Raw genomic sequence first — 21,879 nt, 5'->3', positions numbered from 1 at the left:
CCAGGAACCGCGGTGTTGGCCGTCGAATGGCGCTAGCTGCGCAGCATTTGTGCACCGCCGCCGTCAGTGTCAGCCAGTTTGCCGTGGCATACGGAGCTCCATCGCAGTCTTTAACACTGGTAGCATGCCGCGACAGCGTGGCCGTGAACCGTATGTGCAGTTGACGGACTTTGAGCGAGGGCGTATAGTGGGCATGCGGGAGGCCAGGTGGACGTACCGCCGAATTGCTCAACACGTGGGGTGTGAGGTCTCCACAGTACATCGATGTTGTCGCCAGTGGTCGGCGGAAGGTGCACGTGCCCGTCGACCTGGGACCGGACCGCAGCGACGCACAGATGCACGCCAAGACCGTAGGATCCTACGCAGTGCCGTAGGGGACCGCACCGCCACTTCCCAGCAAATTAGGGACACTGTTGCTCCTGGGGTATCGGCGAGGACCATTCGCAACCGTCTCCATGAAGCTGGGCTACGGTCCCGCACACCGTTAGGCCGTCTTCCGCTCACGCCCCAACATCGTGCAGCCCGCCTCCAGTGGTGTCGCGACAGGCGTGAATGGAGGGACGAATGGAGACGTGTCGTCTTCAGCGATGAGAGTCGCTTCTGCCTTGGTGCCAATGATGGTCGTATGCGTGTTTGGCGCCGTGCAGGTGAGCGCCACAATCAGGACTGCATACGACCGAGGCACACAGGGCCAACACCCGGCATCACGGTGTGGGGAGCCATCTCCTACACTGGCCGTACACCACTGGTGATCGTCGAGGGGACACTGAATAGTGCACGGTACATCCAAACCGTCATCGAACCCATCGTTCTACCATTCCTAGACCGGCAAGGGAACTTGCTGTTCCAACAGGACAATGCACGTCCGCATGTATCCCGTGCCACCCAACGTGCTCTAGAAGGTGTAAGTCAACTACCCTGGCCAGCAAGATCTCCGGATCTATCCCCCATTGAGCATGTTTGGGACTGGATGAAGCGTCGTCTCACGCGGTCTGCACGTCCAGCACGAACGCTGGTCCAACTGAGGCGCCAGGTGGAAATGGCATGGCAAGCCGTTCCACAGGACTACATCCAGCATCTCTACGATCGTCTCCATGGGAGAATAGCAGCCTGCATTGCTGCGAAAGGTGGATATACACTGTACTAGTGCCGACATTGTGCATGCTCTGTTGCCAGTGTCTATGTGCCTGTGGTTCTGTCAGTGTGATCATGTGATGTATCTGACCCCAGGAATGTGTCAATAAAGTTTCCCCTTCCTGGGACAATGAATTCACGGTGTTCTTATTTCAATTTCCAGGAGTGTATAAATGATCTGGTGAACTGGATGAGCAACCTGCAGGTGTTTATGATGATGCTGTAGTGTACGGGGAGGTGTCGAAGTTGAGAGGTTGTAGGAGGATACAAGATGACTTATACAAATTTTATATTTGGTGTGATGAATTGCAGCTAGCTCTAAATTTAGAAAAATGTAAGTGAATGCAGATGAACAGGAAAAACTAACCCCTAATATTCGAATACATCATTAGAAGTGTGCTGCTTGATGCAGTTACATGGATTAAATATCTAGGTATGTCGTTGCAAAGCGATGTCAAATGGAAGGACTGCAGTAAAGAAGGTGAATGGTCGACTTGGATTTATTGGGAGAATTATAGGAAAGTGTGGGTTATCTGCATATAGGACGTAGTGTGACCCATTCTTGGGTACTGCTCGGATACTGGGGATCCCCACTACGTCGGATTAAAGGAAGATATCGAAGCAATTCAGAGGCGGGCTGTTAAATTTGTTGCCAGTTAGTTCGAACGACGTGCAAGTATTATGAAGGTGCTTTGGGAAGTCAAATGGGAATCCTTGGGGGGGAAGGCTACGTTTTCGAGGAACAGTGTGTAACGTATTACTATCTTTACGACGTTTCTCATCGAGCCATATACGTTATCTCGCGTTTCTAGCTGCTTCTCTCACACAAATAATGATAAAAATTCAGAAATTCAGGGTCGCCACTAGCCCAAGCTCTTCCGAACCATATAGAAAAAAAACGGAGCTGGAAAATTGTTAGTTTAATTACTTTAATAATTTAATTACAAGTATGCAAATTTCTTTAAGTAGCCAGATAAATAGCACTCCATGTCGTGCATGAAGCAACTTGATTAATTCAGGATTGGAAATTGGAGTAAGTGGGTAAGATCAACACCACAGAATTTATCTTTCACGTAGATTATTTATTGTATCTAAGTATTTTGTTGCACATCCTAACTACACATAACTGGTGCCTGACTAGAAATATTTAAGTACGAATTACGTGAGAATGTAACAAGCGCAATTTAACTAAAACACGAAAAAACACAGAAAACGGGGGTGGGAGACAATGATACTATCATCTCCTTTCATTCATACCATAAAAATATGTCAGTGAGATTCGCATTACGATTCTACGCATGAACTATTCTGGACAGAGGTTTAACCAATGCACGAGGTTGTGCGATAATTATTCAACATACTGCGTCTGCTGCTTGCAAACGGACGAACTAGAGCACGTGGTGCATTCTGAATCAAACTGTTGTGCTGCTTTTTAGAAAGCGCACGAAAGAACAGATTTTATTGCAGAAATTATAGCTCATTAAACAAGCAAACTGTTAAAATAAATCCTATTGCGATGCCGTGGTGGACCAGAAGGGTCATTGATTACCAGACACGTGGCACAAAATCGACACACAAAGACAAAATTAACTTCCACAAAATATGAGATTAAAGATCATTAAAAGTCATACTCGCTTCGACACAGTATTACACCCACGTACGGTTGAAGTGATCCTAACCAGCTTTTCCTAATCAGATTTACCGTTTGAAATTCTACTTCATCGTTGTTCAAAACGAACAAAGTAACTTCCACACTTTTAACTCAAACACCCAAAAATCGCCTATTTACTGAAATATAATTATGGCACATTCGGAAAAATAGCTCGCTTCACACGCTTCAGTTAAGCTGAAGTTCTTAAGTATTTCAACAGTTGAACATAACGAAGTCCTAACTCAACCTGATTCCTATCACCTGAAACCCCCCTTTAGAGCTATGATCCGTAATCACCTAGCGTTCACCGAAGAGTGCCACTTTCTCTTTCGAGATTACCTAGCTCTCCGTGCAGCGGAAGCTATCAGAGTGGTAGGCCGACGTCACCAACCTCACATAAAAAAACAGCCTTCGACACAGCCTTCGACTAAGATGGATAAACCTCTCTGTTCAGGTATTGGAAACCTAAATTGGTCATCCTGTGCTCTCCTTACCGAGCAAAGTGGCGCAGTGGTTAGACACTGGACTCGCATTCGGGAGGACGACGGTTCAATCCCGCGTCCGGCCATCCTGATTTAGGTTTTCCGTGATTTCCCTAAATCGCTCCAGGCAAATGCCGGGATGGTTCCTTTCAAAAGGGCACGGCCGACTTCCTTCCCCGTCTTTCCCTCATCCGATGAGACCGATGACCTCGCTGTCTGGTCTCCTTCCCCAAACCAACCAACCAACTGTGCTCACCTTCGAACGAGAAGCAACATCGTCTGCTCCCAGCAGACGATGACCAACAGCGTTTCCACAAAACAAAACCGAAACGCCACATTAAAACACACATATAATATTCAATAGCCCTTATCTGAGTGCTCAATCTTTCTGGAAGAGTTCATGAATTGAGCTAAAATCAGGTAGTAACGTGAATAAGTTGTACCGAATTCGATAAGCGTCTTATGAAACGACTTCACAGAGACGTTCCAGGTATTGAGAAAATTAAGAAAACCGCCATTTGAGGCTGACTGCAGAAGGATTCATCTGCCGCCAGCGTACATTTCGCCTTATGACCACGAAGATAAAATTACGGTTGATACAGAGGCATATAGATAGTTGTTTTTCCCTCGTTCTGTTTGCGAGTGGAACAAGAAAGGAAATGACTAGAAGTAGTACAGGGTCCCCTCCACTGCGCACCATACGGTGGCTTACGGAGTATGTACATAGATGCAGATGTCATGTCACGGGAGTGGAGAAGCAATGCAACGTTGTGGTTTCTAAAGATTCTGCTCTTTGGCAACCGTGCTCGAAGAACGTAAGTCTGGAGTACGTCATACCAAGTGACAGGACACAGACTCCAGATAGACCTTCTCAGGTACGTCACAGCGCACGCGCAAGGACTTGGAGGTGGAGGACCCAGTCCGAATCGGCAGCGTGAAGCGGCACTAAGTAACACGACGCCAGCCAACCTCGTAACGAGCCACTCGTTAGGAGGCGCACCAGGAACTCACGTCACCCCCCAAGCTCTGGCGGCGCATTATTGCTAATTAACAGTCCTGGTGCGCCTGTGTCACCAAGGACGTGGACGACAGTCACTGGTCACAGGTAGAAGCGTCGTTTCTTCAGCGGTCACGTACGCGTGTGTACCCAGCGAAATAAAGATTCCTCCCTAACAGCAGAGTACGATGTCGTACACTACTGACATCGGAAGTTCACTGAGGCTTTTTGCAGATGATGCTGTGGTGTATCGAGAGGTTGTAACAATGGAAAATTGTACTGAAATGCAGGAGGATCTGCAGCGAATTGACGCATGGTGCAGGGAATGGCAACTGAATCTCAATGTAGACAAGTGTAATGTGCTGCGAATACACAGAAAGATAGATCCTTTATCATTTAGCTACAAAATAGCAGGTCAGCAACTGGAAGCAGTTAATACCGTAAATTATCTGGGAGTACGCATTAGGAGTGATTTGAAATGGAATGATCATATAATGTTGATTGTCGGTAAAGCAGATGCCAGACTGAGATTCATTGGAAGAATCCTAAGGAAATGCAATCCGAAAACAAAGGAAGTAGGTTACAGTACGCTTGCTCGCCCACTGCTTGAATACTGCTCAGCAGTGTGGGATCCGTACCAGATAGGGTTGATACAAGACATAGAGAAGATCCAACGGAGAGCAGTGCGCTTCGTTACAGGATCATTTAGTAATCGCGAAAGCGTTACGGAGATGATAGATAAACTCCAGTGGAAGAATCTGCAGGAGAGACGCTCAGTAGCTCGGTACGGGCTTTTGTCAAAGTTTCGAGAACATACCTTCACCGAAGAGTCAAGCAGTATATTGCTCCCTCCTACGTATATCTCGCGAAGAGACCATGAGGATAAAATCAGAGAGATTAGAGCCCACACAGAGGCATACCGACAATCCTTCTTTCCACGAACAATACGAGACTGGAATAGAAGGGAGAACCGATAGAGGTACTGAAGGTACCCTCCGCCACACACCGTCAGGTGGCTTGCGGAGTATGGATGTAGATGTAGATGTAGATCAAAATTGCTGCACCAAGAACAAATGCAGATGATAAACGGGTATTCATTGGACAAATATATTATACTAGAACTGACATGTGATTACATTTTCACGCAATTTGGGTGCATAGATCCTGAGAAACCAGTATCCAAAACGCGCCCGGTTTCCCGGGTTCGATTCCCGGCAGGGTCAGGGATTTTCTCTGCCTCGTGATGACTGGGTGTTGTGTGATGTCCTTAGGTTAGTTAGGTTTAAGTAGTTCTACGTTCTAGGGGACTGATGACCTCAGAAATTAAGTCCCATAGTGCTCAGAGCCGTTTGAACCATTGTTTGGCAGCTGACAGATATTGTCGAGGTGAAATTATTGTGCAGCTGGGACTGAGAACGGTGGTGACAGCTAGTGGAAGTTGTGTTTGCAAACACTGTATAATTGTTCCAACTAGTAAAATCTATACTGCACGGCTTGGCCGTGAGAGTATAAGAGAGGATTTTGTATTTTGTATGCACGTAGAGGTCATTGTGTGTAGATATGCCTCTTTCTTCATTACACTGTTGCCCATTGTCAGTATATTAGGCAGAGTGTGACTCTTGTTGTGGCGTTTGTTCGTTTAGCATACTGTGTTATTATAGGTGCCAGCTTATAAAGTCACTATGGGGTGATTGTGTGAATAAGTGATTTCTGTCCATTTGTTCTGTGATGAGGTACGGACGAGCAAATTCTTGTCGCCAGTTCGTGGTTTCAGCATTCTTCAAACACTTTCCATAGATGCTCACGACAGCAGCACGCGAACAGCCGACCAGCTTCGCCGTTTCCGAGATGCACGGTCCCAGGCACTGGGCATCAACAATCTAGCTTTTGTTAAAGGCACTTAAGTCTGCGGATTTCCTCATTTGCGCCACTTGTCATCGCTAGAATGAATCCCCTTTCATGTCTGCTCCGTTCATATACACTATGTGATCAAAAGCATCCATACACCCCCAAAAACATAAGTTTTTCATATTACGTGCATTTTGCTGCCACCTGCAGCCAGATACTCCATATCAGCGACCTCAGTAATCGTTAGACATCGTGAGAGAGCTCCGCGGAACTCACGGAATTCGAACGTGATCAGGTGACTGGGTGTCACTTGTGTCATAAGTCTGTACACGAGATTTCCACACTCCTAAATATCCCTAGGTCCACTGTTTCCGATGTGATGTTGTTGTTGTGGTGTTCAGTCCTGAGACTGGTTTGATGCATTGATGTGATAGTGAAGTGGAAACGTGAAGGGACACGTACAGCAGAAATGCGTACAGGCCGACCTCGTCTGTTCACTGACGGAGACCGTCGACAGTTGAAGAGGGTCGTAATGTGTAATAAGCAGACATATATCCAGACCATCACTCAAGAATTCCAAACTGCATCAGCATCCACTGCAAGTACTATTACAAGCGGGAGGTGAGAAAACTTGGATTTCATGGCCGAGCGGCTGCTCATAAGCCACACATCACGCCGGTAAATGCCAAACGACGCCTCGCTTGGTGTAAGGAGCGTAAACATTGGACAATTGAACAATGGAAAGACATTGTGTGAAGTGACTCATAATGGTACACGATGTGGCGATCTGATGGCAGGATGTGGGTATTGCGAGTGCCAGTGAACGTCATCTGCCAGCGTGTGTAGTGCCAACAGCAAAATTCGGAGGAGGTGGTGTTATGGTGTGGTCGTGTTTTTCATGGAAGGGGCTTGCACCCTTGCTGTTTTGCGTGGCACTATCACAGCACAGGCCTCAACTGATGTTTTAAGCACCTTCTTGCTTCCCACAGTTGAAGAGCAATTCGGGGATGACGATTGCATCTTTCAACACGATCGAGCACCTGTTCATACTGCACGGCCTGTGGGAGCCGTTACACGACAATAACACCCCTGTAATGGGCTGGCATGCTCAGAGTCCTGACCTGAATCTTATAGAACACCTTTGGGATGTTTCGGAACGCCGACTTCGTGTCAGGCCTCACCGACCGACATCGGTACCTCTCCGCAGTGCAGCACTCCGTGAAGAATGGGCTGCCATTCCCCAAGAAACTTTCCAGCACATGACTGAACGTGTGTCTGCGAGGATGGAAGCTGTCGTTAAGGCTAAGGGTGGGCCATCACCATACTGAATTGCAGCATTACCGATGAACTTGTAAGTCATTTTCAGCCAAGTGTCCGGATACTTTTGATCACATAGTGTACTTCTCTCACAGCATCACTTGCCCTTAGCGCCACCAGGCAATATGCAACCCCGCGGTGGGCAGTGGTCATAATGTTTTGGCCCATCAGTGTTTATGCGTTAGTTTTACTGTTCTAAATGCATGGTACAAAGTATGTATGTAGGGGGTATACAACACGAAGAAGATGTTGTTCATACAGTTGTTACACAAACTATAACCCGTACCACATTCTGTCAGACTTAAATGTTAGTATTTGAAAAAAAGTGTAATTATTGGTAACTTGTATAGTCAGCATTGCAGTCTTACGAAATAGTGATAATGGTAATGATCCACAAAAAACAATTTAGTTTCGTTGTCGGAATACAACTCAATCTTTATGTTTTCATCCCTCAGAAAATTACATTTTATCCGTCAGGGTGTAATTACCCCCAATTTGTGAGCCACTGTGCCAGAGTCTCAAAAACTGTCTGTAGTCCATACACGCAGGCCTTCGAGGAGTTCATGACGGTCGCAGTTATGGTGCTACATTGTCATATTCTTGATATTGTCTTCAGGTTCCATATCTGTTGCGAACAAAATAAAATTTCCTGATGTCTGCTTCGCACTCACTAGCTATATTACCCGTCAGTTGTTCTAATTGATTTCTAAAAGCATTTGAATGCTTTTCCTGGGTGACCGGGAAAAGGTCATACGCCTCTGCATTTGTTCGGATTTACCTTATCGGGTTTCTTACGCAATTTTTCAATTTCGGGCTATTGTTCCAGTTTCCCAGGTTTATGTTAAGTATCTGTTTCTTTATCAAATTCTCTCCAGTTCTACCATTCTATAGTAATACGTTCTTCTTTGAGGGGTTTATTTTTATGAAGTGAATGGATGTTTCCTGTTGCACCGGTTGTTTTGAATTCGGTTTTGGCACGTGTTTTTCGAAAAGTAGTCTTTTTTTGGTGGATCACACTTAATTACGTTTCGGAAATAGGCAGCTCTCCTTGTTGTCGGTCTCTAATGTTCCATACTCTCGGCGGAACCTTGACGTAGATAGCTAGCAGTTGGCTACAACTCCCGGAAGATCTTGTAAAAAAATCCTGGTGTAGTTTTCTAGGAAATTCTCTTCAGTTTCTGAAACTGTTTTTTGTCGTTAACTCGTTTTTCCTAAGGAACATTCCACATCTACATCTACATCAATGCTCTGCAAACCACTGTGAAGTACATGGCAGAGGGTACTTCCCATTGCACCAGTTATTAGGGTTTTTGCGTTTCCATTCGTCTGAGGAGCGCGGAAGAATGATTGTTTAAATGCCTCCGCGCGTGTTGTAATTAATCTAATCTCGTCCTCATAACCCATAGGGTAACGACGCATAGTTGACTGTACTGTATCCCCTGAGTCATGATTTAAAGCTGGATCTTGAAACCTCGTAAGTAGGCTTTCATGGGACAGTTTACGTCTGTCTTTTCAAGTATGAGCCAGTTCAGTTTCTTCAGCGTCTTTATGACACCCTTTCACAGGTCAAATAAGCATGTGACCATTCGTGCTGTCTTTCTCTATACATGCTTCGGTCAGCCGTCCGCTGTGGCCGAGCGGTTCTAAACGCTTCAGTCCAGAACCGCGCTGCTGCTACGGTCGCAGGTTCGAATCCTGCCTCTGGCATGGATGTGTGTGCTGTCCTTAGGTTAGTTAGGTTTAAGTAGTTCTAAGTCTAGGGGACTGATGACCTCAGATGTTAAGTCCCATAATGCTTAGAGTCATTTGAACCATTTCTTATGCTTCGCTCAATATCCACTGTCAGTTCAATTTGGTACAGGTCGCACACACTTGCGCAGTGTTCTACACTCATGCTCATAAATTAAGGATAATGCTGATACATGGTGAAGCAACGCTCTGCTGGGCGCTTTGCGGGTTTAAATCACCTCGGGGTATGACCATGCAGTGCATTTGACCTGCGGTCGTCGCACGGTGGCGCTGGCAGTAGTCCACATACACAGAGGTGTGTTGGTGCATGTCAGAGTGCGGTGCAGCGAGTAAGTTTGCAGACGTTTCAGACGTGCTAATGGTGACTGTGTGTTGAAGATGGCTCAAAGGACTCATACTGATGACGTTATGTGGGGTAGAATACTAGGGCGACTGGAGGCTGGTCAAACACAGCAGGTCGTAGCATGGGCCCTCCGTGTGCCACAAAGTATGATCTTAAGATTATGGCAACGATTCCAGCAGACAGGAAACGTGTCCAGGCGCTACAGCACGGGACGTCTACAGTGTACAACACCACAAGAAGACCGGTATCTCATCATCAGTGCCCGCAGACGGCCAAGGAGTACTGCAGGTAGCCTTGCTGGAGACGTTACTGCAGCCACTGGAACAGTTGACTCCAGACACACTGTCTACAGACGACTGAACAGGCATGTTTTATTCGCCCAGAGACCTGCAAGGTGCATTTCACTGACCCCTGGTCACAGAAGAGCCTGTAAAGCCTGGTGTCAAGAACACAGTACATGGTCATTGGAACAGTGGTCCCAGTTATGTTGACGGACGAGTCCAGGTATAGTCTGAACAGTGATTCTCACCGGGTTTTCATCTGGCGTGAACCAGGAACCTGATACCAATCCCTTAATGTCCTTGAAAGGGACCTGTATGAAGGTCGTGGTTTGATGGTGTGAGGTGGGATTATGACTGGTGCACGTACACCCATGCATATCTTTGACAGAGGAACTATAACAGGTCACGTGTATCGGGACGTCATTTTGCACCAGTACGTTCCTCAAACTCCTACGACACTTCAGGAGCTCCGACAGGCACTGGTGCAGGAATGGGAGGCTATACCCCAGCAGCTGCTCGACCACCTGATCCATAGTATGCCAACCCGTTGTGCGGCCTGTGTACATGTGCATGGTGATCAAATCCCATATTGATGTCGGGGTACATGCGCAAGAAACAGTGGCGTTTTGTAGCACACTTGTTTCGGGACGGTTTTCTCAACTTATCACCAATACCGTGGACTTACAGATCTGTGTCGTGTGTGTTCCCCATGTGCCTGTGCTATTAGCGCCAGTTCTGTGTAGTGCCACGTTGTGTGGCACCACATTCTGCAATTATCCTTAATTTGTGAGCATGAGTGTAGGATGGGTCGCATGAGTGATTTGTAAGTAATCTCCTTCGTAGACATTGCATTTGCCTACTGTTCTACCAATAAACCTATGGCCTCTTAACCTGCCAATAAACATATGTCTGCCACCTTGCCACCTGCTTTACCCACGACTGATCTTGTACGGTAGTTCCATTTCGTGTCTCTGCAAAATTTAGCACGTAGTTTGTATGAGTTGACTTACACCAACGGTCGTAGAATGGAACGACGACAATGACAACTTGTGCCGCATCGGGACTCGAACACAGATTTCCCGTTTATCGCGAGCGGTCGCCTTACCATGAGGCTATCCGTGCACGACTTATAGCCAGACCCAGACTTCCATATGTCATCAGCCATGCGTCTACAGCCTGTACGCGTACATCCATTATGTATATTCCGGTACAGGTGAGACGTGCATGCATGCCCAAAGGAACTTTGCATCGTATTCAGAATAAAACAAGCACGTTATTATTGTATTCAGAGACTGCTACGTTTTTTCGTTTAGTGAAGTACACAATGCTACATTTCTGAACATTTAAAGCAAGTTGCCAATATGTGCACCATTTTAAAATTTCATCAAGACCTGACTAAAGATTTGCGCAGCTTCTTTTAGACAGTACTTCATTACACATAACTGCATCATCTGTGAAATGTCTGAGGTTAATATTAACATAGTCTGCAAGGTCACTGCGCGATAGCGATGGAAATGTTACCGATGATGGTGCCACTAAAGCGGAGTTACTAAATACAGTTTTCCGTAATTCCTTCATGCAAGAAGACGAAGTAAATACTCCAGAATTCGAAACCAGAACAGCTGTTAGCATTAGTGACATAAAAGTAGATATCTTAGGTGTTGCGAAACAACTCAAATCACTTAGGAAAGGCAAGTCTGCCAGTCCAGATGGTATACCAATCAGGTTCCTCTCAGAGGATGCAGACACAATAGCGTTTTTCTTAGCAATCATATACAACAGTTCACTTGACGAAAGGTCTGTTCCTAAAGACTGGAAAGTAGCACAGGTCACACCAGTATTCAAGAAAGGAAATAGGAGTAGCCTATTGAATTACAGACTCATATCACTGACCTCAATTTGCAGTAGGATTTTGGAGCATATACTGTACTCGAACATTATTAATCACCTAGAAGAAAATAAATTATTGATAAATAACCAACACGGATTCAGAAAATATCGTTCTTTGCAACAAAGCTAGCTCTTTATTCCCATGAAGTAATGAGTGCTGTCGACAGGGGATTTCAGATCGATTCCATATTCCTAGATTTCCAGAAGGCTTTTGATACCGTTCCTCACAAGCGACTATTAATCATATTGCGTGCATATGGAGTATGGTCTCGGTTGTGTGACTGGATTCATGATTTCCTCTCAGAGAGGTCACAGTTCGTAGTGATAGACGGTAAAGCATCGAATAGAACAGAAGTGATATCTGGCGTTCCCCAAGGTAGTGTCATAGGCCCTCTGCTGTTCCTGATTTATGTACGTGATCTAGCTGATAATCTGAGCAGCCCCCTTAGATTGTTTGCAGATGACGCTGTAATTTACTGTCTAATAAAATCGTCAGACGATCATTTCCAACTACAAAATGATCTAGAGAGAATTTCTGTATGGTGCAAAAAGTGGCAATTGGCTCTAAACAAAGAAAAGTACGAGGTCATCCACATGGGTACTAAAAGAAATCCGATAAATTTTGGGTATACGATAAATCGCACTAATCTAAGGGCTGTCAATTCGACTAAATACCTAGGAATTCCAATTACGAGCAAATTAAGTTGGAAAGACCACATAGATTATATTGGGGAGGAGGCGAAATAAAGACTGCGCTTTGTTGGCATAACACTTAGAAAATGCAACAGACCCACTAAAGAATTAGACTTGAATAAGAATTTTCACTCTGCAGCGGAGTGTGCGCTGATATGAAACTTCCTGGCAGATTTAAAGTGTGTGCCGGACCGAGACTCGAACTCGGGACCTTTGCCTTTTGCGGGCAAGTGCTCTACCAACTGAACTACCCTAGCACGACTCACGCCCCGTCCTCACAGCTTTACTTCTGCCAGTACCTCGTCTCCTACCTTCCAAACTTAACAGAAGCTCTCCTGCAAACCTTGCAGAACTAGCACTCCTGAAAGAAAGGATATTGCGGAGACATGGCTTAGCCACAGCCTGGGGGATGTTTCCAGAATGAGATTTCCCACTCTGCAGCGGAGTGTTCGCTGATATGAAACTTCCTGGCAGATTAAAACTGTGTGCCGGACCGAGACTCGAACTCGGGACCTTTGCCTTTCGTGGGCAAGTGCTCTACCAACTGAGCTACCCTAGCACGACTCATGCCCCGTCCTCACAGCTTTACTTCTGCCAGTACCTCGTCTCCTACCTTCCAGACTTAACAGAAGCTCTCCTGCAGACCTTGCAGAAACATCCCACAGGCTGTGGCTAAGCCATGTCTCCGCAATATCCTTTCTTGCAGGAGTGCTAGTTCTGCAAGGTTTTGCAGGAGAGCTTCTGTTAAGTTTGGAAGGTAGGAGACGAGGTACTGGCAGAAGTAAAGCTGTGAGGACGGGGCGTGAGTCGTGCTAGGGTAGCTCAGTTGGTAGAGCACTTGCCCGCGAAAGGCAGTGTTCGAGTGTCGGTACGGCACACAGTTTTAATCTGTCAGGAAGTTTCTACATTACAGTTGTCCGTCCTCTGCTGGAATATTGTTGCGCGGTATGGGATCTTTACCAGGAAGGATTGACGGAGGACATCGAAAAAGTGCAAAGAAGGGCAGCTCCTTTCGTGTTATCGTGCAATAGGGGTGAGAGTGTCACTGATATGATACGCGAGTTGGGGTGGCAGTCACTGAAACAAAGGCGGTTTTCTTTGCGGCGAGATCTATTTACGAAATTTCAGTCACCAACTTTCTCTTCCGTATGCGTAAATATTTTGTTGACACCTACCTACGTAGGGAGAAATGATCATCATAATTAAATAAAAGAAATCAGATCTGGAACGGAAAGATTTAGGTGTTCCTTTTTCCCACGTGCCATTCGAGAGTGGAATGATAGAGAAGTAGTGTGAAAACGGTTCGATGAACTCTCTACCAGGTACTTAAGTGTGAATTGCAGAGTAACCATGTAGATGTAGATGTATATGTAGATGTCATTAATATACAACATGAACAGAATGGTGCCCAACATACTTCCGTGAGGTACACCACAGCTGTTTCTATACGTCGACGATTCTCGATCCAAGATAACATACTGCGTCATCCCTATCAGGAAATGCTCAGTTCAGTCACAAATTTCACTTCATACACCATACGATTGTACTTTTTATAATAGCCGTAGATGTGCTTTTCGAAAGGAGGGCCGGTGTGGCAGAGCGGTTCTATGCGCTTCAGTCTGGAACCGCGCGACCGCTGCGGTCACAGATTCGAATCCTGCCTCTGGCACGGATGTGTGTTATGTCCTTATGTTAGTTAGGTTTAAGTAGTTCTAAGTTCTAGGGGACTGATGACCTCAGATGTTAAGTCCAATAGTGCTCAGAGCCATTTGAACCATTTGAGCTTTTCGAAAATCGAGAAATACTGCAATCTATCTGACCATCCTGATCCTTGAGTACCAAGATGCCACATGAGAACAGTCCGAATTGGAGCCGAGTTGTAACCGGCAGTAAATAAACCAACAGGTGCATTTTCATCTCTGGTTTATTCCAGAGGCAATCGCTTTTGGCATTACGTTATGCCAACATCAGGCGCTCTATGGCAACATAGACTGGCAACATAGAGTAGCAACATAGTAGCAACATAGAGTGGCTTAGCTTACATTGCATGCAAAATGTCACGCAAAACCGAAACCAGTGTCCGCTCCAGCGGATGTAACACGGCTACACACTTGTAAACAATCTGAGAGCCTGGGCCTTCAGATTGTTTACTAGTGTATAGCCGTGTTACATACGCCGGAGCGGACACTGGTTCGCTCAGGACGATACAGTGTGGTGAGTAGAAGCATGTGTTAAGTAAGTAAGTGGTAAAAGATATCGTCTTAGTTCTTTCACAACCCATCAGAGGGAACCTTTGCCTTCATGCAGTGTCCATAAAACATTAGTTTACTTTGAATTCTTGACTGAGATACACAAGAAGAAACATGAGTGCAGGTTACGCGTCGCGTTTATCAGCAATATTTGGTGCCGACTGCTATACGTTGATTCATCGACAAAAACGAAGACTGTATACTGCTGGAGGACAATGATCCGAAACACCGCACCAGGGTTTGCAGCGACTGGAAAAAGGAAAGAGGTGTGCATATAACGGATTGGCCCTCACAGTCTCTTGACGCTAATCCTATCCAAAATACATGGCCTTAAATTAAACGAAGTTGCAAGGAAGAAAGATCTTCAATTTAAAACAGCTATCAACTCACATTCGACGCCTTTAGAGGTCTCTTCCAAGTGGATACGCGGATAACTCGGTTTCAGGCATGCTTCGGAAATGCCAAGCAAGTATCGACACTGCGGGTGACTGGACGTATTGTTAATTGTAACTACATTTTTCTTTTGTGTTTATGTGCTTTAGTTTGTTGTCAAATACATTTTTCTACCTGATGATGGCGTAATGGAATGACGAAACCCGTTGCCTCGCCAATATGCTGCCGATATGGTTCCACAATCGGTCGGGGGATGACGTTCACGTATAGCACACCCGTTACAGCGCGTTTCATGACCACCTGCGGCGTACGTCGGCCCCACACAATAGCACTCCAAAACAGCAGTGAACCTCCACCTTGCTGCACTCGCTGGACAATGTGTCTATGGCGTTCAGCCTGACCGCGTTGCCTCCAAACACGTCTGCGACGATTGTCTGGTCGAAGGCATATGGTGTCGTGGTTGCAAAGATGGACCTCAAAAATGGTTCAAATGGCTCTGAGCACTATGGGACTTCACATCTATGGTCATCAGTCCCCTAGAACTTAGAACTATTTAAACCTAACTAACCTAAGGACATCACACAACACCCAGTCATCACGAGGCAGAGAAAATCCCTGACCCCGCCGGGAATCGAACCCAGGAACCCGGTCGCGGTAGGCGAGAACGCTACCGCACGACCACGGGCTGCGGACAGATGGACGTCGCCATGGACGTCGGGAGTAGAGCTGGCCATCATGCAGACTATTGCGCACAGTTTGAGCAGCCTCTGGCTGCACGAAAAGCATTATTCAAGATGGTGGCGTTGCTGTTAGGGTTCCTCCGAGCCATAATCCGTAGGTATCGGTCATCCATTGCAGCAGTAAGCCTTGGGCGGCCTGAGCAAGGCTGTCATCGACAGTTCCTGTCTCTCTGTATCTCCTCGATGTACAAGCAATATCGCTTTGGTTCACTCCGAGACGCCTGGGCACTTTCTTGTTGAGAGCCCTTCCTGGCACAAAGTAACAATGCGGACGTGATCGAACCGCGGTATTGACCGTCTAGACATGGTTGAACTACAGACAACACGAGCCGTGTACCTCCTTCCTGGTGGAATGACTGGAACTGATCGGCTGTCGGACCCCTCCGTCTAATAGGCGCTGCCCATGCATGGTTGTTAACATCTTTGGGCGGATTTAGTGATATCTCTGAACAGTCAAAGGGACTGTGTCTGTGATACAATATCCACAGTGAACGTCTGTTTGCACATGATTCATTCTCCGGTGTCAGTCCACCAGAGATCGACCTTTGGCAGCTAAGAAAAGAATATCAGCATGTTGGTCCGGTTTGGACTCATTTAGTAATAACGTCGCCATAGTTCACGTTTGCGTATTTACGCACGCACGTGGTCAATACACGAATGCCCCACTAATTTCTTGCCTACATGTCGGTGGTTGTATCCCCGCATCGGTGTTGCGCTACGTTGGATATACGCTGCACCAGCTCCGTCATCATCCTTTATAGTTAAAATGAGGCTAGCGCTGCCACAAATCCAGTACAGAATCTGATAGTGATTCCATCGCGCCCCAGAGCTTTGTTCAGTTTCAGCTATTTCAACTGTTTCTAAAAACCACATTTTGATGGAAGTTTTTTGCGTATCTAAGCGGTCTAAAAAGTTTTACACCATCCTGATGCCGGTCGTGGTGGCCGAGCGTTTCTAGGCGCTTCAGTCCGGAACCACGTGCCTGCTACCGTCGCAGGTTCGAATCCTGCCTCGGGCATGGATATGTGTGATGTCCTTAGGTTAGTTAGGTTTAAGTATTTCTAAGTCTAGGGGACTGATGACACCAGATGTTAAGTCCCATAGTGCTTAGAGCCATTTGAATAATTTTTTTGAACCATCCTGATGACGTCCACAGTTCTTTTCTTTATTTTTTATTTTTTTTTTTGTAGTATAAGAAACGTGATTCTCAGAACTCTTTAGAACTCAGGAAGTCACTTCGTACGGCCATCAGTGTACTGTAAGTAAATAAAAATCCTACACTCTGGCTGTAGAACAATAGGGCGCGATCTTTCTCTTATCGTGACCGGGACAATGCGGCTTGTGTACAGTGTTCTGGCTGTCAACATTCAGTCGCTTCACGCTAAGACCATGAGCGCATCGCCGCTTTGCGATGAGAAGGGTTGCCAGCACAGGTAGTTCCCCGCCCAAATAGCGTACACTACAACGACTTCATTGCAACTTTCGTCCACTATCGTAAGAAACAAAATACTAAAAGAGTTGCCTCCCAACAGTTGCCAGTCGTCAACAACACATCTACATCTGCATCCACATCTGCACTCCGGAAGTGACGTCATGGCATGTGGTGGAGAGTACTTTGTGCACAACTATCACTTCGCCCTCTCCTGTTCCAGTCTGTGCCGGAGATTTCCGTCTTACACAGCGCATTTCACTATTCTTGTGACACACTTCTAGAGGTTGTAGGGGGAACTGATGAGATCGAGTTTTACACGGGAACGGGAAACCACGCCGGGAAACAGCATCCAACGACGTTACAGAGCGTCAAATTTATCGGCGCCTGTAGACGTGTGTATCTAATGAGTCATTTTGTGATGATGTTACAAAGTTTCTAAGGTGATGGAGACGCTCAAATGTATCAATTTGAGGTGAGGGTCCCTGTAACGGAATCCGAGTCGGCAGCTATAAGCGAAAACAGTCCTTGTACCTCTGAGAGTGGAATACGTGTACTGGTGCTATTGTTGCTAAGATTGTTGCGTAGGCAACTTCCAGAGGTGGGAGTGTGGACCAAAACCAGAATAACTTGGTAGATCGAGTTTTACACGGGAGCCCTCGTCGGGAAACATCATCCAACGACGTTACAGAGCGTCAAATTTATCGGCGCCTGTAAATGTGTGTTATCTAATGGGTCATTCTGTGACGTTTTTACAAAGTTTCTAAGATGGTGGAGACGGACAAATGTATCAGTTTGAGGTGAGGGTCCCTGTAACGGAAACGGAGTCGGCAGCTGCAAGCGAAAACATTCCTAGTACCTCTGACAGTGGAATACATGTACTGGTATTATTGTTGCTAAGATTGTAGCGAAGCCAATTTTCAGAGGTGGTAGTGTGGACCAAAACAAGAAAAAAATGTCTCGTTAAGATGGACTCTAAAATGCGTACCTTAAGGGCTATGAACGTTTGTGCAAAGAGGAGATGTGTTTCACAGTAGTGAAGATGAAGTAGTCCTCATAGTTCATAGCTCCTCAGGTATGCATTTTAGATTCCATGTTTACTGGACATGTTTTCCTATTTGAGGTCCATACTAACATCTCTGATTGTTGCCTGCGCTACAGTCTTTGCAGCAATAGTACCGGTACGTGAATTCCACTCTCAGAGGTATCGGAACGTTTTCGCGTATAACATTGGACTCATTCGTTTCCAGTACAGGGACCCTCACCTCAAATTGATACATTTATCCTTCTCCATCATCCTAGGAAGTTCGTAACGTCATCACGGAATCACCCTGTGTATTCTTACATTTACAGGTGCCGGCGCCTATAGCTTTGACGTTATGTAGCGTCGTTTGATGATGCTTCCGTCCTGTGTAAAACTTGATCATCTAAGTCCGCTCTAAAACCTCTAGAAGTGTGTAGCATGAATTGTCAAACAACATGTATAACTGCTAAGTGTTAAGTCGACAGTAATTTCTGTTTTAATTGTTGAAAGGTTTTTGTATCGAGAAATGGCAGTTTGTTTGGAATGTTTGCAATTATGTCAATCTTTGGATAAATGAACACATGAGTGATATGTTACTCTTTGCCTACGAGAGGTTACGTTAGATGCAGAGGGAGAGAGGGGGGACAGAGGAAGAGAGTCTGCTGCGAGAGGGAGTCTGAAGTGGTCAGTGAGCAAGGAGCTTTGAAGACGGACATGTTGGATAGAGAATGACTTCTGTTTGAGATGCTCCCTGGCGAAACTGAGGACAAAGTATGTTTTCAAGATGATTTCATTGGGTGACGGCACATTTCAAAACAACGTAATGCGAAACGAGTTCTTATTTGCTGCAAGCCCTAGCTGTGTAATTATTGTAATGTAGAGATTCCAACAACATCTGCGGTTTGGTACCCAGGGAAATCGCTTGTGTTCAAAATTTTAATTACTGTTCGTTACCCTTTACTTTCAGTTAAAACTATCTTGTAAGAAAACCAGAGACTAAACTTTTCAACTTCAGTACTGTTTGTGTAAATCATTGTTCACTGATTATGATAATGCAAAGGAAGATCAGAGTCTCATGTTAGTATGATTCTCTTCTGTGTTATTAAAAGGCTCCTAATACAATTTCAATTTAGAACAACCTTTTTATTCATTTACAAACATTTCATTAAGTTTATGCAACGGCCTTGCCGCAGTAGATACACCGGTTCCCGTGAGATCACCGAAGTTAAGCACTGTCGGGCGTGGCCGGTACTTGGATGGGTGACCATCCGGGCCGCCATGTGCTGTTGCCATTTTTCGGGGTGCACTCAGCCTCGTGATGCCAATTGAGGAGCTACTCGACCGAATAGTAGCGGCTCCGGTCACAGAAAACCATCGTAACGACCGGGAGAGCGGTGTGCTGACCACACGCCCCTCCTATCCGCATCCTCAGCTGAGGATGATACGGCGGTCGGATGGTCCCGATGGGCCACTTGTGGCCTGATGACGGAGTGCTCATTAAGATTATCCTCACAGTCTGAATGAAAATCGTAACATTACTGTACTGTCACGGCTTGCACTATTGCTTGGAAAACTAGCTGCATTTTTGGGAAGATAGCAAAATTTTCATTTGGCAAAGCAGTTTAATCCTCGAGCGGGTGTACCTATGTATAAAGTACGCCAATCACAAATAACAATGTCTTGTACCATTCCATTGTTGTTTTGCAATTGCGAGCCCATAGCTATCCCTTCTTTATTTCTTCATCTAACACAGGAATAAGTTGTGTTGTCATACGTCGAACTGAGCAGCAGTTATGTAAAATAAACAGCGAGATCGGTGATAAAAATGTACGATCCGTGCAAGAATATGACCCACATTCCGAGCCAGCAGCACAATTTCACAATGACGCAGGTACCTGCGACATGATACGTAATCAAATAAGCTGTACATACATACATAGGGCTATACATACATATATTAATACTTGTTCCATAGATCATGAATACGATATTTCGTAATGCTGTGGAACTTGTCACTTTAACATAAGTTTTCTTTACACAAATTAATTTTTTTTTATTTTACAATTACCCCTTCACATCTAAAATTTCATCTATTGAGTAGAAGGAGCTGCCATTCAGAAATTTTGATAATTTGTTTTTAAATGTTGGTTGGCTATCTGTCAGACTTTTAATGCTATTTGGCAAATGACCAAAGATTTTTGTGGCTCGAATCTGATGCAGCTGCACTGTTTAATGCTTAGTGTGGGTCTTTACTGTGGGGTAACACTTGTTTGCGACAACAGAGTGATATAATGAAAAGTTTATTTTGTTGCTGTTTTATTAAACAGTGATGCATCTCATATACTGTAACTTTATTTTATCGTTGTTTTATTAAACTTAGAAGATTAAACCGTGCTTTTGGTCCTACATGTTTGCCTTGGTAACATAAAGACAGCTATTCTTTACATTTTTACAAAGTGCGCCGCAGACCTGGTCTTAAGAAGAACAGCGTGCCCACTCGATGGTTAAAAAAATACTAAGGCAATTACCCGCGCAGTGATTTGTTTCAGATACATGCAGTTCAACAGTTCATATTACACAGTAAAGCAGACAGAGCAGAGCTGAGTTATCCGTTGCTGGTAAGGAACAATTGTAGGGCCTAAACGAACTTTGTGAGGTGAAGTTAGGAAATAGTATTCATTTGCAAATTTATTACATAATTCAGTAGATGCATTTTCTAACAGATCAAAATTCCAATATTCGGCAATGACCTATTGTGCTGTTATTGATGAGGAAGCCATTCTGTGTGTTATTGATAGCCATTCAGTTTGGATCAATTGGCACCACGCACATCGGAAGTATTTCACACAGTTAATTTCGTAGTCCAAAGTAAAGTAGGACAGGCCATTCTAGATCAAAATACATGGACAACTCTGTAATCAGAACTTAGAGCGCTTGCTTTCTGATTTTTAGCAATGCACTGGGACACTGCATCCTTGTAGAAACATAAAAATAAAAGTCTACACTGTGGCTGAAGTATAAAAATTATACAGTAATTGTAGTAAGAAGAGGTTTTATCACACAGAGTTTCCAAGTTCCACCAGGTAACTTTTACTGTTTAAGGTTCTAATGTAAATTTATTTCATATGGATTTACCGATTTTTTGTTAATACAAACGTAAAATATGAATGAATGTATCCAAATATATGAAACTTTATTTTTAAATTTACTCCTTTCATTGTACTTTGTGCAATGTTAATGTATTTGATGCGTACAGTGTTAAATTTGTGATGTATGTAATAAAATACTGTGCCCATCAGGTCAACGTTAATATCTGCATAATGTAAACGAGCGTCGTGAGCTGTCCCTCTATTTCACCTCTACACCCACCCCTTTGACAGATAGGTAGTTCCTGTCCCCACCGTGGTTCTTCCCAGACAGTGTACCTAGTTCGGTTGAAAATGATACAGTGGTTTAGAAGAAGGTATGGGACATACTTACGTACGAGTGCCTCGACTTTTATAATATGTATTAATGGAGTACATGGTCAATATAATTGTTGGGTCGTGGTTGAAATGTTCTTAAACAAGGAAGCTGATTCCGCGCTCATTGTCACTATATCGTATGACAGCGAAACTTCGCTGAAGAGTTGAGTGGCATTCCAGTGTGGTTCCCAAGGC

General features: G+C 45.0%; 1 pseudogene; it reads left to right on the top strand.

Annotated features, from left to right (window-relative positions):
• Nucleotides 1-19,394: 19,394 nt before the first annotated feature.
• Nucleotides 19,395-19,512, top strand: LOC126164226 (5S ribosomal RNA; annotated as a pseudogene).
• Nucleotides 19,513-21,879: the final 2,367 nt, after the last annotated feature.

This window comes from Schistocerca cancellata, chromosome 2 (assembly GCF_023864275.1).
Source record: "Schistocerca cancellata isolate TAMUIC-IGC-003103 chromosome 2, iqSchCanc2.1, whole genome shotgun sequence".
Taxonomy (NCBI): domain Eukaryota; kingdom Metazoa; phylum Arthropoda; class Insecta; order Orthoptera; family Acrididae; genus Schistocerca; species Schistocerca cancellata.
Note: the sequence above shows the minus strand (reverse complement) of the source record. Positions and strands in the feature narration are given on the sequence as shown.